The 16,481-nt window shown below is 34.2% G+C and overlaps 2 protein-coding genes across 5 annotated transcripts in view; one reads left to right on the forward strand and one right to left on the reverse strand.

The window, feature by feature from the left end:
* The window catches only part of LOC129987985 (gastric triacylglycerol lipase-like), a 123,743-nt gene that overhangs the window by 72,630 nt on the left and 34,632 nt on the right, over positions 1–16,481 (reverse strand). Inside the window, exon 1 of one of the 3 annotated variants that reach the window (XM_056096043.1) lies at positions 854–969. The exons of the other annotated variants lie outside the window; for them this stretch is intronic. The gene's annotated coding sequence lies outside the window, so the exon portion shown is untranslated. Of the gene's footprint in view, positions 1–853; positions 970–16,481 lie in introns of those variants that run through there. 3 annotated transcript variants of the gene reach the window in all.
* Positions 1–16,481, forward strand: part of LOC129987987 (transmembrane ascorbate-dependent reductase CYB561-like) — a 124,964-nt gene that overhangs the window by 33,648 nt on the left and 74,835 nt on the right. The gene's annotated exons all lie outside the window — the stretch shown is intronic.

A 16,481-nucleotide genomic window follows, 5' to 3' on the forward strand; every position in this document is an offset into this window, starting at 1 on the left:
CTCTTGGACGAGGAATTCCACATGTGGTCTTTCACTGTAGTAGCTAATGAACAAATGCGAGACCACCCAGGTGAAAAGATCCACCATCTGGCTATCTCGAGAAGTTTAGTAAGTAACAGTTGACTGTAAATGTCTTATCAATACTGGGAAACGGGGAATGTGACAATGTATATTCAATAATATGTAAGCGCGATAACTCAAAGACGCAATGACTTAAATATATCAAATATTTCTATAGGATTTAGTGACCACAGTTGAATTCTGTGTCAAATTTTTATTTCAAACGGTTGGGTAAAAAGTATCTAAAACACAAATTCGAATACTATTAACTGCATGCCAGAGTTAATCGCCAAATATCTCGCTAATAATCACACGATAGAATCAGTAAAAATATTTCATTCGCGCCATATGTTAATATTTCGTAACTATTATTCGCCAATGCCCTGCCATAACAATTTTATTACGGAGCATGCGTGAAAGTTTTGGGGGGACTACTCCGGTTGATTTAAAAGACATTTGTCTAAGGTATGTTTCAAAATTTGGCGAAAATGGAGCACAGCATTATCGTTAAATGCATTCGTAACATAGTTTCTGTATGATTAGGGTGTAACTTTTCAACGTATGATGTAATAAAATTCTGTGCTTTCAACCTCTTTCTCAGTTTACTAAAAGTTTGTTGATCTGCTGAAGCTTTTATATCCCTAGAAGAGTTTTGTAGATCTAGAAGCTTTTATATCCCTCTCTTCTAATCAAAATTTACACGCAACCTTTTGCTGTGACACAGAATGCAGTACCACAAGCTCTGATAAGATTTCAATTCAATAGCCAATGGAATGATTCGAAAAGCTCTTACCTGTCAGAAAGGAACTGGAGGCAACTGGTGGATTTTTCACATTTTATTCACACATAGCAGGAAACAGGAACACACATCATTTATATGGTAAAGCGCGCAAAGATGAAGCAATACTTCTCGACTCTACAACTTACACAATAAGACTGACTAAGACAAACAAAACCCAGAGGGGAACACAGCGCCATCGGGCTGAAAACCTTGGACCTCGAGGGGTGTAAATAAAGTTTCAACAAGCTTTTCGACAATTTTGGCTGTGCTCTTCCACCAGTTCATCGATGTTCGTACTATCAACCTCTAGCCCCATAACTTAGGCCGGAGACATAATCTGGTAGATTAAGGCTTTACGGGCACTTGGCAAAGTCCCACAGAATCACGTTCGACAACGTTATCCGGCCACAGCTTATCTAAGGATTATCTTCAAACGAATGCTCAAAGCACTGACTGATACTTAAGACGTAGGTCAATGGGCCAATCCTGCATGTGACTTCACGATGTCACCTAGTCACAAGTTCTGCGAAGTATCATTCATTAAGAGAGTCTCTTTTTTAACAATTTTGTTTTGCATGTTACACGAATCATTCGTCACTCCTTGAGGTGTTCGTTAAGCTTAATGACTATATGTTTGTTTGATTGACGTCAGAATCACATACGTCTGTGTACGTGACAACTCAAATGCGTTGCTAGCTAGATATGAAGTTTAATATGGTCTTTACAACAAATCTGTAGATTTCTGTCAAATTTTGTATGAAATTTATTCAGAAGAAGTCTGTTTATCCGGCTGCGCAATTATAAGTTAGTATGATTACTATAAAACGTTAAGAGCATCATAGGTAAAATTTATCAAAGAAGTTTAACATGTAAAATCCAGATTCTTATCAAATTGTGAACCAAATTTGTCAAAGGGTTTACCATACATCCATTCCGTACTTTCGCATGCATGTAAACGCAATAACTCAAAAGCGAAATAACTTAATTCAATGAAATTCGGTATGTGATTTGGTGACTACAACACTAAAACTGTAGTTTTGTGTGATTGGTATCGACTGGCAAAACTGCTTCCAAAATACATGTGATAGATTCAGTAAAAATGCTAGATTCACGCCAAGGATCAATATTTCGGAACTGTAGTTCGCCAATGCTATGTAAAGGATTCACAACCTCACCCAAGTGTCTCTATTTAAAATCTTTAATGATAAGGAATTAGACCTTTATTTTAGAATATTTATTTACTTCATTTAATAGTTGTACTGAAATAATACATTTTCTGATATCGACTAAAACCTTACTTTAGTCTATAGTGGTAACGGATATTTGCTTTTCGCTTTTTTTTTAACTTGTTGTTATTTCTTATGGCACTTGCCATGGACAAGCCCGCTGTTCGAAGACAGCCGATTTAAGCCGGAGGGGGAGAATCTCTTGTTTTTATAGTAGCGCAAACTAGCGTCAAGAGCACGACTTCGCTACTCACGCATCACTTATTCGCTTGCAGAACCCCTTTTTACAGGAGGGCACATTCACACATCTCACAGATAGAACAACCATGCCCAAACCGGGACTCGAACCCAGAACAGCTCACGGGGAAGACGCGCTACCCCTATGCCAGAGCGCCGACGTTTTTTAATTACATACTATTAGCTTCATTGTATTCTATAATTATTTTGTTTCGTTTTGCGTTACTGTTAGACACTGTGACTATGAAAGATGTTAGTCAAGTTTTACTGTTCAGGAATCATTTGGAAAATTTTGACAATTACTTCTTTAAAAATTATATTTTGTTATACTTAAATCAATAGTATAAGCTTCGAATTTGAATTATTTTTAAAACAATAATTCGCCACATTTAGCTTTATATTTAATGCGGTTAAGATCCAAAAATTATTTCGATGATTTCTGTTTTATTTCAAAGGTAGGCATAGAAAAAAAAAACAATTATTTTCACCAAATCGTGCCAAGCATTAAAAAAAGTCCTCCTAATCTGCTATCTGGAAAATTAATTGTCCTTCTAAAACCAGAAATTTAAGGTTGCAACAGAAAATGATACTCCATTTGGCAAAAGTGCAGAATACTTCAATCTAGACCATGCTTGCTGGTTTTATCAAACAACAAAGGTGATATTTTAAATAATTATGTATTCTGTATTAATAGTTTAATAATCAGGAAGCCAATATTCCGGATAAACAAGCTGATTGTTATAAGCAACATTTCGTTAAAATCAAACCTAGCTGCTGAAATTAATTACAAAGCAAAACAGTTACAGCAAAATTAATGAAAACGGTAAAGACAATACAAAAATACGAGAGCATAGTTATCCTTAATATACTTCATTTCCGGTAGTGGTAAAAGCTTAATATTGAACTTTATTCTTGTTCTTCATTCAAAACGTTTATTCAAAAAGCTGTTTCCAATAAGCAATATCTCCGGATCCTTCTCCAATATCTAAAGTTTTTTAAAAATAATTGGATGAATTCTTTCGCCATTAGGAGATAACGGCCTTTGTTTCCAAAAATCCCATTCTCCGGTTCCCATTTCAATCAACCGGTATTGGTAAAATTCAGTGGAAATAATTACACTCCTTAACACTTTATTCTGAAATTTACGGAAGAATTCACATTTAATATATATATATATATATTTCAAAGAAAACTAGATTTAATTTTACTAAAGATTTCGCAGAAATAAATTAAATAAACTTTTGCACAGAAAAAAGAGATGAAAATGCAATAAAAATCTTCTCAAAAATCCTTCATTTCTACACTTAATTTTGTCTCCTATAACCGGCGCCAGTGAATTAAATTACTTTTCGTACAAAAATTCAATAAAAGTGCAATAGTACTTAAGCATTATTTTTTTTTCCTTTACTCGAAATAGTTCATATATAGTTTGTGTTTCTTATAATTTCTTGCAGGCATATCTTTGAAATTGCTTCCAACACCGTTACATCCGACTCGGTGCAATTCCAGCTTTATCGGCTGAACACAAAAATATCGTTTTGCTGCTTTGTAAATTAAATTTACGAAGACTTCCAACGAGAAGGCGTAAAAAACAAAAACATCAAATTAAAGAAGATTCAATTTTCCAGTTCGAAATATAGTTGTACGATGAAGTTGTAGGTTTAATTAATCTATCTTAAAAAAATATTATTTTTAATTAAAGCTAGAAATGTGAAATATGTATCTAAAAATGTTCTTGCAAAATGTATTTTAATTTATTTATAAAAATTTATTAAAATTGGACAGAAAAAATTTAATGAAATATTGTTGTTATCACTGGAAAGATATTTTTTTCATTTCAAAATGTTGGTAAATGGGTTTTTGTGTGAAATATTTTTAATGTTATTCATAGAATACATTATTATTTTAACATTAAACGTTATTAAAATTCTATATAGTTAAAATAATTAGCAGAACCAAAAAACAAGTCCTTTTATTCTCAAATTTTGCTTTCAGAAGAACGCAGTTTAACCCTCTACTTGGCGCAATTTTCATAAATCGCCAACTTGCCAACAACGGTCTTGCTCAGTATTTTGCGAAATGTTCAAAAGCGAGGGAGCAGATGTCCAATCGTAGCGCATAATAAAGGGGAAAGATAATAGGTTTGCCAGTCTGGAGGTTGTCAGCTTTGGCGCGTTATCGCAACTTGGCGAAGAAGGAGGTTAAACTCCGGTTCACCCATTGACGCTGTAACTGCATTGCAAGTTTAAATTCAATAAACCACACATAACTTATGCCGTTACTTGAGGAGACACCATATTGAAAAGATAAAAACAATATCAATGATCTGATGCTGTTTACGCCATTTAAAACATTTTTCCATTTGAAAATATATGTTTGTTTTTAATGGTTTAGAAATTAGTTACCGGAATATCATTAGAGTGGACTTCCTGTATAAAGAGCATTTCCCTATTAGCATCAGTCATTTCACTTTGCAATTTACATTTAAAGGATTTCTTATTAGAAAGAGATTGCACTATTAAATGAAAGGTTTAAATTTTATAAGTCATTGCATATTTATATAATCGTCAAAAAATTCGAACTCGCGATTTGGACGAATCTTCGCTGAGTTCGAAAAATACATTTTTAGAAAATGTCTGTCTATCGTGACAATGATAACTCAAGAACGTTTTGAGCTAGACGATTGAAATTTGGTATACGGTCTTAACAGCAAATTTGCAGATTTCTTTGAAATTTTGAGTAAAATCTATAGAGAAGAAATCCATCTGCCCGGCTGTACGAATTTAAGTTAACATGATAATTATGATAACATGAAAACAGCTAGATAGATAAAATTCGGTGCATAGATTTAATATCTACAGTGTTATACATCTTTCAAATTTTAAAGGAAATCCAACTACGGGGTGACTGTCTACCGTTCTAGACATGTAAACTCGATCATTCAAAAATGCAACGAAATATATCAAATTTGGTATAGGATTTTGAGACTGCAAGGGAAGTTTTATGTCTAATTTTTGTTTCTATGGGTTGAGAAAAACGAGACTAAAACACAAATTCGATTTCCGCATACTATTAACGCATGCCAGGGATTCATAGTCAAATAATTCACCAAGAATGATACCATAGATTCAGTAAATATGCAAAATTCACCAAGTTAATATTTCTAAAGTATTATACGCCAGTGCCATACAAGGCGTTTTCTGATATGGTAAGTTTATTTAGATAGTATGCGAGAAGGTTTGGGGAAGAACACACCTGCTAGTTGAACTATTGCGTTTACAGACCGACAGACAGCCAAATCGTTAATTTATTTAATTTGAAAGTTGATAAGGATGTACTCTTTAAATGTTAAAATTATGAAACAAATTTCATTTACTTGAGTTGTTGCATTTTTGATTTATTTTGTGTACCTGCATTTGAATGTACAGACCTACAGACAGTCAAATCCTTATTCAGTTTGAAATTTGAACCGATCTGCATTTTACAGGCTAAACCTGTATGTCAAAAGTCCCAATATAACTCTTTGCGTTTTACATGGGCAGCGGTAACCTGGTGGTAAGTCTCGGCTTCGGAACCAGAGGGTTTCAGTCTCGAGACCCGATTGAGCCGAAGAACCGGAATAAGCTGGTCTGGTGCACGTTAAATCCATTGCTGTTGTTTCTTATGGTACTTGGCATGGACAAGCCCGCTGTTACGAAGACAGCGATTTTAAGCCGGTGGGGGTGCATCTCTTGTTTTTATAGTAGCGCCATCTAGGGCCAAGAGAACGACTTAGCTACACACACGTCACAACCTTTTTACGGGACGGACTTCATTCACTCATTTCATTCACAGATCGTAATATGGACCTGAATCAGAGAACGCACACCCCTGATCCAGTACCCCCAGTAGTATTACTCTCGACATGGAGGACTTTGAGACCACGACCGATTTTTACGCTCGCTAGCCACCACATACACGGAGAGTCTTCAGCCGGCTGGGTTCGAACTCACAACCTAAGGGATGCCCGGCCCTTACCAAATTTCAGTAGTAGTAGGGACGCGAATCCAACAACGCTCTACCAACCAGGCTGTCGGAGCCAAGCGCCCTACTGCTGGTGTGGTGAGATAGTTTGGAGAGGGGGGGATGCCAATTCGGTTGTCATCATCGTTATCTGACAGCGGTTCAACATTACGAGATCCGTCCCATAATAACCCTAGTGTTGCTTTAAAAACCGAATTGAATTGAATTGCGCGTTGTATTTATTCTGTTTGTTACAAAAGGTAATGTACTATGTTTCGTAAAAGTATTCTGACAGCCAAATTTACCCTGAATTGATTTTTATTCAAACTTTTATGGAAATCTACAAATTTGATGCAAATACCACATACCAAATTTCATGTATCTAGCTATATAGTCAAAAATTGCCTTTTTGAGTTATCATAACAAAGAAGACACACGTAATTCTAAAAAAATTTGTCTTTCAAATTCAAAGTGGTGTGAAGCGTGGAAATTCGTCAAAATCTGGAACTCAAGTTTTCAAACGATTATAATATTTTCTCTTTGTATACTTTATTCAGAAAAAAAAAAGAATTATTATTTATATTTCTAACATACTCAAAAATTGTTGCCATTTACATTATATAAATTCGAATGAACTCAAAGATGTCTTTTACTGCTCTGGAAATCAAATTTTCTGACTTCCTACATATCGCAGTTAAAAAAAAACGATAATAACTTCCCTTTTTTCGAATAACCTCCCTCCTTCAGCCGAGTCTATTGAAACGAGAAAAATCGTTTTAAAAATCGCTATTTCCACCTCTTTCTATTACTTCTCCATTTCCTCAATCGCGGAAATGATCACCAGACTCTAATACCTGGAAGAATGGGTTCTAGTCCTTTGAAGAGCCGACGAGGGAGGAAGCAACAGGCCCACCTGTTGGCATTGAAAGGGGCAGCGTTTTTATCGATTGGCGGAAATGGAACGATTTCGCTTAAAACTGGATTTCCGCCGATTAAAGCTGAAGGTAGGGGTATGTCTCTATTGAATTCACTGGAGAGCAAGCACTAATTATTATGGAAAGAGTGGGGCTTCAGCGCACCGGAGTGTTTTCAATTACTTCAAGTAATTCCGGTGAGGTTTTAAAATTTATGGGGGTTGCTTGGAGCACGCTTCAGTTTGGTTCGGAAAGGGCTCGAGCAAACTTAATTTGGGTCGAGAGGAAAGTCAAATGATTCTGGAGAAAACTTTTGAAACCATTTCAATAGAGAAAAGATAGAATGTGAGCTTATATAGAATAAATAATGGTAAAATAAGTAACAGAAAAAGGTTTGAAAAGAACTTTTAATGAATATAATAACAAAGGGTTTTACATCTTGATTTCAGAATTATTACTATTCTCAGATTTTTGAACTTCATTTTTGATCTAAATTTAGTTTCCCTCAAGAATTTTTAAGATTATATACCGTACACTCGAATATCCGGTTCGCGACTATCCGACTTCGATACTATCCTGCCTAGGAGGTCTTCGGAGGAGGAGGCCTTCGATACTATCCGGCCTATATGGAGGGATTAGTTTCCTTTTATCGTAATTAAATGAGAAAGACAAGGCTTTTGCATTGGCAATATTACCAAGGCATTGGAACCGAGCGTCTGCTGCGATCTTCCTACATGTCATGCGCAAAAATGCAAGTTATAACAGGAAAAGAGCAGAATTCTGCTCGTTGTTCACTTTTTCGTCAGTATGTAAAAGCCCTCAGTTGTTGCCGCTGTTCCTGATTATAACTACACATTACGTACAGTATTCGTACATTGCTCTTGGGGCGAGCTTAATGCTTTTTTAAATATACAACTGTAACGACTACAGAATTAATGTTAAAACGTGAACAGTTTATATAATTTAATTTACTTTTTCTTCTTTTAAAAATTCTTGAAACGTGCAGTGCAGTATATAAACATATATAAACTACCAGTACAGTGCCTTCTATTTTAACTCGACATATTACCAGCAACTGCTTCTATGATTCACTTGGGGCGCGGTCACATTCACATTCTACGTGGCTTCAGATAAATGGAGGGATTAGTTTTCTGTAAGAAGTGGGGAAATATGCATTATAGCAGTGAGTTTTGGTAAAAACATTTTGTCTTCTAGTATTGGTGGGCAAAGAAATGAGTTCACAGAATTCCGGCCTATCCGGCGTTTTTATTATCCGACCTACCCTTCCACCACATTAGGCCGGATACTTGGTAGTGTACTGTAGTTTTTAAATTTTTATTTCGCATTGAGTAAGGGAAAAACGTTGTAATTTTAAACTAATGCGAGGGGACTCTTCGAAACTCTCGCATGCTCTCTAAGAAAGATCTTTTGCAGGGGTGACCTGATGATCTCGGCTTCGGAACGGGAGAGTTTTAAGTTCGAGATCAGATTCCATTGAAGAACCATCGTGTAAGCGGGGCTGGGGCACATTAAATCCGTTGGGGCCAAACGTCCTTCCACTGGTGTAGTGAAGAAGTTTGGAGAGGAAGTTCCAGCTCAGGCGCCGTCTTCGTCTTCTGACTGCGGCTCAAAATGACGAGGTCCGTACTAAAATAGCCCTAGTTTTGCTTTAAAATGGGACGTTAATATAACTGAACTCAACTGAACAAAGAAAAACTTATACCCTTCCTGCTAAATGAAATTGTTGACTCTGGATCGGGCCATGAATGCTTTGCTTGACATTTGCAAACAATAATTACGCAATACAGATTTCTGGTATGGATCTAACATTTTTATTGAATCTATCGTGCCAATACGTATTTTGGATACCCTTTTTCCAAGACTTGTTGAAACCAAAATTTGACACAGAACCAGAGGTGTAATCACAGGACCACATGCGTAATTTCATTCATTTAAGTTATTGTGTTTATGAGTGTTATTGTTATTAAGTTATTGTGTTTTGTATGTATGTGAAACTACAAGCCGACAGATGGTCAACTCTTTGACAGATTTGGTTCAAAATTTGAAGAAAAAAAATACTATAATTTAGATGTTGTATCTGAGAGCCAAATTTTATTTATCTACTTCTTTACGTTTTGTAGCTGTCAAACTCGCTTGCATTCGAGCATCCAGATATATAGACTTCCTCTGAATATATTTCGTACAAAATTTGATAGAAATCTACCAATTTGGCCCATACATCAAATTTGATTCTTATAGTTCAACTCGTTACTTGGTTATCGCGTTCGCAGACAGATACACATGATTCCAAAGATGTTTATTTCTGACTCAAGGAGGCCAGAAACATGAAGATCCGGCAAAATCCGGTTTTGATTTTACAATGTTTTCTCTATATTTCGTACCCATAAAAGTCAAAATAACGCAATCAGCATCACTTAGATGAAACCAGCAAGAGTTGTCTCCTCAAAACTTTCTCGCATATTCTCTAATAACTTTGGCATACCACATAACACGTTCCATGGCATTGGCGTTCAATAGTTATAAAATAATAACTTTTGGCGTGAATTCAGCATGTTTACTGAATCTATCATCGTTGGCGAGTGATTTGGCGATGAAGCCCTAGCATGCGTTATTAGTATCCAAAAACCTAATTTGTGTTTTAGACACATTTATCTCAACCGATTGAAACAAAATTGCACTTATAGTCACAAAATCCCATACCAAATTTGATTTTTTAAGCCCTTGCGGTTTTGAATGATCGCGTTTACATGTTTCTGAAACTGACAGACGGTCAATCTCCTATTGGATTTGGCTCAAAATTTGACAGATATCTACACTATAGATGTTAAATCTGGGAACCGAATTTTATCCATCGAGCTCTCTTCTTTTTATAGTTATAGTGCCGCATTGAAAAGAATCAGCCCACTCTCCATGGCCGAATGGTCATTGCACTGGTCTCTTAATCAAGAGATCGTAAGTTCGAATCCCGTTAGAGACAATGCGATTCATAGTATGTGTAAATATTTAATCCCTTGATTTTATGTTTTCCTTTATTTCATTGTCCATAAGATTCTAGACATTTCTTTAGTTTACCAGACAAGTGTTCTGGACTTTTCTTACTGTCCCCAGAAAAGTATTCTGGAACTTTCCCTGCTGGTATAAAAGCAAAAGATCTGTCAGTCACTGTGTTCTCAGTTCAGAGTTGAGTTAATAAATTGGTTTAGCTCCTACTTCTTGTGTGTGTCATTGAGTTCCACACTAAAGTATCTACGTGACAATAGTATTAACTTATATTCGAACAGCCGGATTTTTCAGAACAGATTTTGCACAAAATTTGATGGCAATCTAAAAATTTGCTATAAAGATTACCAAATTTCAATCGCCTAGATCAAACCGTTTTTGAGTAATCTTTGTCACAGACAGACAGACGGACAGACATTTTCTAAAGATGTGTTTTTCGAACTCAAAGGAGGTCTAAATCTTGGAGATTCACTAGAATCTCGAGTTCGAATTTATATGATTTTTAATAAGAATTTATACTAATTTTGACGATATTACGTATAAATTTTTGTCGATATTACTTTCTCTATATTACGTATACAAGAAAGTGAGAAATAAACCTTTGGAAGAAATCAATTAATTAGAACAATCCTCTGGATATAATAAGGATGAACTGAGGAGAATTATCTCTATAAAGAGATCTAGCACTATGCTATTTTCGGAACAATCGGGAGTGCTTCCACATTACTAAACATTTTTTTTTTTTGTAATATAGCAAATCTTTATTCATATAACTTCATTTACATTTTCAAGTTACCGTAGAGCCGGCGTCCTGGCATAGGGGTAGCTCAACTTCCCTGTGATCTGGGAGTCCCGGGTTCGAGTCCCGGTATGGGCATGGTTGTTCTTCCTGTTCTATCTGTGAGTTGTGCGAATGTGCCCTCATGTAAAAAAGGGTTATGCAAGCGAATGAGTGAATCGTACTCTTGGCCCAAGTTGGCTCTACGATAAAAACAAGAGGCGCTCCCCCTTGGGTTTAAATCGGCTGTCTTTGAACAGCGGGCTTGTCTGAGGCAAGTGCCAGAAGAAACAACAACAGTTACCGTATAGATACATACTAATAAACTGACACATTGAAAGATAGAGCTTAAATTTTGAAACATGTCCACAATTCTAAATATAAGATCATATATCAAATTTCATCCTAATCTTTAAGGTATATCGGATGCAGTGGACGGATAGACAGACGCGGAATTTCACGTCTTTTAAAAACAGATACACGGGATTCATCCAAAATAGTAAGCAGATCTATAATTTTAATGTACGAAAGCACAGCACATTTCGTTTATCCAAATCTCCTTCTATTTTTGAGTTGTTCTGTTTACAAAGAGCGAAACAGATAGACAATAATAATAATGTATTTTGTTTCAGGAATAGTAAACACTAGATGATTTATCAAAATACTTAATTCATTTCGTTTTCTTCCGTGGTAATTGCAATACATTCATTTTCTACATTTCGTGTGTGAAACAGGCCCACCGAAAACTAAACCAGACCTCAAGACGAAGTACAAATACCATTCCATATCCCTACATACCCATCATTTCCTCAATAACCCCATCTTCTTGATATTCAGGTTTTGGAAATTTTCTCTTTTAATTCCGGAGAACTTACCAAAAAAGTAAAAAGACAACTAAATAAAATGTTTATGCGATTTTTTTTTCAATCTGGAAATCAGGTGATGTTAACGTTTTTCATTTATAAGAAAAGAATAAATCTATATTTTTGTGTTTTCGTGCATAAAATGTGACATGAATTAAACACTTGAAAATGGAAGCATTTTTTTATAGAATTTACAGGTTATATGACTATTACGTATAAAGCCAGCTGCGTATCAGTTATAAATTTACCAATCAGTGGTTTATTAATAGCAAGATTGTGACTGATAAAAACAATTTTTTAGTGATTGCAATATTTTAACTATTTTCTGAAATCTTGAGATAAGGTGACATTTGAAGTGTTTACATTTAAAATTTGGATGGATTAGGGTAATTTCCGCATTGTGTTTTATGAAAAATAAATTATAATTCAGTAAACTTAAATTTAAAAAAAATATGAAGAAAATTTTGGGGGAAACTATAGTTTTCTCATATGAATAACATAGTAAATCGGAACAAATAACCATTTCTTTTCTTTCTATATTTCAGATTGCTAGGATTTAAACAATCAATTCCTTTCGTTACTGAAATATAATGACTTTTATTAATCGAAAGATAAAGGATTTCATCAGTTTTTGGTATATTTTCTTTTTAACTCTTATGTTTAATATAATGCAATAAATACAAATAAAAAAGTGCATGGTATTTTATAGAATCAATAATTTTTTTTTAGCTTGATTAGAAGATTAGATTTTGAAGCTAGGTTAGTAATGTTGAAATGACTTAAAACGATGAAACAATTTTTAAAAGAACATTCTTGAAATGAAACATCTATAAATAATATAGGAGATCGTATACGTGTGTGTGTTTTGGCGCTCCACAAGACAGACCGTTAGACTTACAGCTGCCAAATTTTGTAAAAATATACTTTGAAACATGCGAATGTTTACCTCGAAGCGCTCTTCTTCAAAACTTAATTAGAATTTTATTTAATAAAAAAATTGATTTGGATTTTAGTATTTTTCTGTATAATTCCTGAAAATATCACAATAAAAATAATTTTTACGTTAACTTAAAAATTCAAAAAATTATTTTTTAATCATATCAATATAATAGTAATGTCACTTAAAATTCAAAAAAATATTTTTTAATCATATCAATTTAATAGTAATATCACTTAAAATTCAAAAAAATATTTTTTTAATCATATCAATTTAATAGTAATGTCACTTAAAATTCAAAAAAAAAATATATTTTTTTTAATCATATCAATTTAATAGTAATGTCACTTAAAATTCAAAAAAAAATATTTTTTAATCATATCAATTTAATAGTAATGTAACTTAAAATTCAAAAAAATATTTTTTAATCATATTAATTTAATAGTAATGCAAAATTTCGCTAAACTTTGACATTTTAAAAAAAAATTAAGCCTAATTTTTAATAATAGACATAAAAATTAAACAATAGACATTTTCGTACCGAATTTCAAATCACTTTCTTTATTTCACGAATTATTTAATCCCGTAATTTTCTTCTATTGTTGATAGCTGATGAAAGAGGATTCTGTTTAGTAGCTGTGCAGTTTTCATGATGAAGAAGAAAGTGAAGTTACGGTATCACGAAAGTCAGATGATGGACAAAAAAGAAAATTCAGTGCTATGACATCATGGAATCTGTTAGAATGATTCATATACATAATGAGAAAAACAAACTCAAGGAAACTTACAGGAGCAAATTGCGAGTTTGATATTTTAAAATGCTTTCTTGAGGGAATCATGAATTTGAAATCATGAATTAGATATTTAATTGAATTTAAATACAAACAATATTCCCAGTTAATCATCCGGTCGCTAAGGACGACTAGGTAATAATAAGCGGAAGAATAGATAGTCAACTATCTAACTCTCCGACCCGCCACGAAGGCACACGGATTTAAACCATAAAACTGAATGACCGAACCGCCGCAACAGCAACTTTGGCGGGAACTGTGGTTGAGTCCTAAGGGCCGTCACCGGCCACGGTACAACCCTCCCCGAAGGAAGTACGTCCAGTCATCGATGGGAGGAGTCAGATCCCCCACCTATTAGTGTACCCTCCAGGGTGACGAGATCCAACCACCATGCCGGAAGCATCTCATCCTCATTTCGAGGTGCCCCCCGGGGGGTTCGGAAGAATGGATAAGTAAGAATGCTATGTTTCCATGAAATATCACCCCCCCCCCAAAAAAAAAACTATATCAAGAATTTTATGAAACTACCAATGATCTTATCAATGCTTTCATTGTGTGTAAACGTCAAAATTTAATTCATATATCAAAGCATTTTCTCCGCATTGAGCAACTAATATTCAAATTTCCCACAACTTTTAATTCGATTAATTCTAATTAACTCGACAAATTATTCTTACCGAACCTACAGTAATCATTTCCTAATCTGTCTTTTCGATGAGTTGCGGATGATTAATTGAACTTTAATGATACATACATAGGAGCCGCAACTCCTCTGTGCTGCCATTCCATATTTCTTAAATTCTCAAGGTTAACGGGGATGCAGGGAATGCAAAAGTGAGTACACCTATTACAAGTGATTATCCTTCAGACCTCGCACCTGCTGACATGTCACGGCCAAACCACTAATCAGAGGATAAAAAATTGAATCACGCACGTCTGGAATAATTGGCGATTTCCTTATATAACATTTTCTTAACAAAAAACTCTCCAACTTTTCCAGCCCACCCATGGCAACCTTCTATAAAAAGACTCAATCAGTTTCTATTTTTATCCAAGGTTGTTTATTGACTCGATCCGAAAGTATAATAAAAAAAGCGCAGAAGCATTCGCGCGATGATGATTATTTAGCTTTATGTGGGCACAGTTGCTGCCATCATCTATTCTGAATGCTTTTTCTTTCTCGGAGGTGTCTTTCTAACCGGTGTTTTACTTTTTCCGAAGAATTCAAAGGCAACAATAACGGCCGCCCCTATAAATGTTCCTACCTTTATTTTTCAGAAGTCTTCTAGTTTATTTCTATACTACAAAAAGATCTTCGCCATGTCCAGGGTGCCTTGGGAAAAAGAATAATACTTATATCGATCGCATACAACAAATAATGTTGCTTCGTTGGTTTATGTTAGAGACGAATATTCCCAAAGCATGTTCTATTATCTTGTCTTTTTATCTCTGGACATCATTCATCGGGGAGATAAACTGATTTTCAGCAAGAAGCGGATGAAGATGGGGAAAGCTATACTACAGAGAATTATATCTCCCGAAGCTCAGAGTAGTGTAATGTGTAACGCAACTCAGAAAAGAGGTTTGTAGAGAGGCTTTGCATATAATTAAGATTCATTGGGAATCTTTCTAACAAGGATGTATTGATAAATTTATTAAGAATAGACATTTTATGATTCTCCGAGAACGATTTTGTGAGTTCGCTTTTGGGAAGGAACAACTCATTAAAATTTCATTCCGTCTGTACTAATAATAAAAGATAATGCATGTTGGCTCCCTAGAGGACAGATGTTTGATTCAGAGCAGCCAAATATGGAACGTATTTGGGAAGTAGGAATGTGCACTTCGGAACGAATTTAAAGCATAGAGTTTTAATGATTTTCAGAAACAATGAAATTGTTCAATATCAAATGAATAATGAATACTTGGCTCAGAAGTTCTCATATCATTGCCATTAAGTAGTTCTATAAAGATTAGCAAAAAATTAAAAGAAACAAAATATCTCAATTTTTTTCATTACAACTGAAGTTATTCAAGTAAATTATTCAATTTTGCTTTACTAACAAAAACTATCTGGAAAAAATAATCTTAATTAATAAAAAGGTAAGAGAGACTTTTGGTACTTCTCCATGATAATTCTCGGAAATATTATTGCACAAAATTAATTTTAACACCATTTTAAAGTTTTAAAAATTTTGTTTTCAAGGATATCGATATATCTTTCATGTATTTTGACAATTTAAAAAAAAAACATTTTTAGCATAGTTTTTTACCAATAGATTCTATTGTTAAATTGATTTCATTATTTCTTAAAATATTTAATTAAACGATTTTCAGTCATTGTTAAAAATCTCATCTGAACAATTTATATGAGGAATTAGAAAGTGAAATTACATTCCAGCAAAAAGTAACGTGTGATTTGAAGTTATATAGACACTGAAATTTTTAAAGCTATTATGATGCCATGCGACTTGATTCCATAATAAAGGCTCATGCACACAATAAACAGAACATTTGTAAATCTACTAAAATAACATGGCTTTAAATGTCTGTCAATGCTTAAAAATAGTTTCTTGGGAGAATCATAAAAATTAAACTACGTATAAGAGATGAAATTAAGGACAACTGATAACCATTTCGAACCAGCTGGCCTTCAAAGGATGGTAAAGATTTTCGTTTGTGTTTTAATTTGATAAAAGTGATAATTAATGTCAAAAATGGAATGCAGAAATTGTGCAGCCACTTGTTATAAGTATTAGTATTATTCGCTCATTTCTAGCAACATTAACATAAAAAAAATCTGTGGCTATTTTAGGATTATGTTGCAATTATTTTTGTCATGTAACTGTGATTTCAAGTAAAGTGGCTACA

This window comes from Argiope bruennichi, chromosome 10 (genome assembly GCF_947563725.1).
Source record: "Argiope bruennichi chromosome 10, qqArgBrue1.1, whole genome shotgun sequence".
Lineage (NCBI taxonomy): Eukaryota > Metazoa > Arthropoda > Arachnida > Araneae > Araneidae > Argiope > Argiope bruennichi.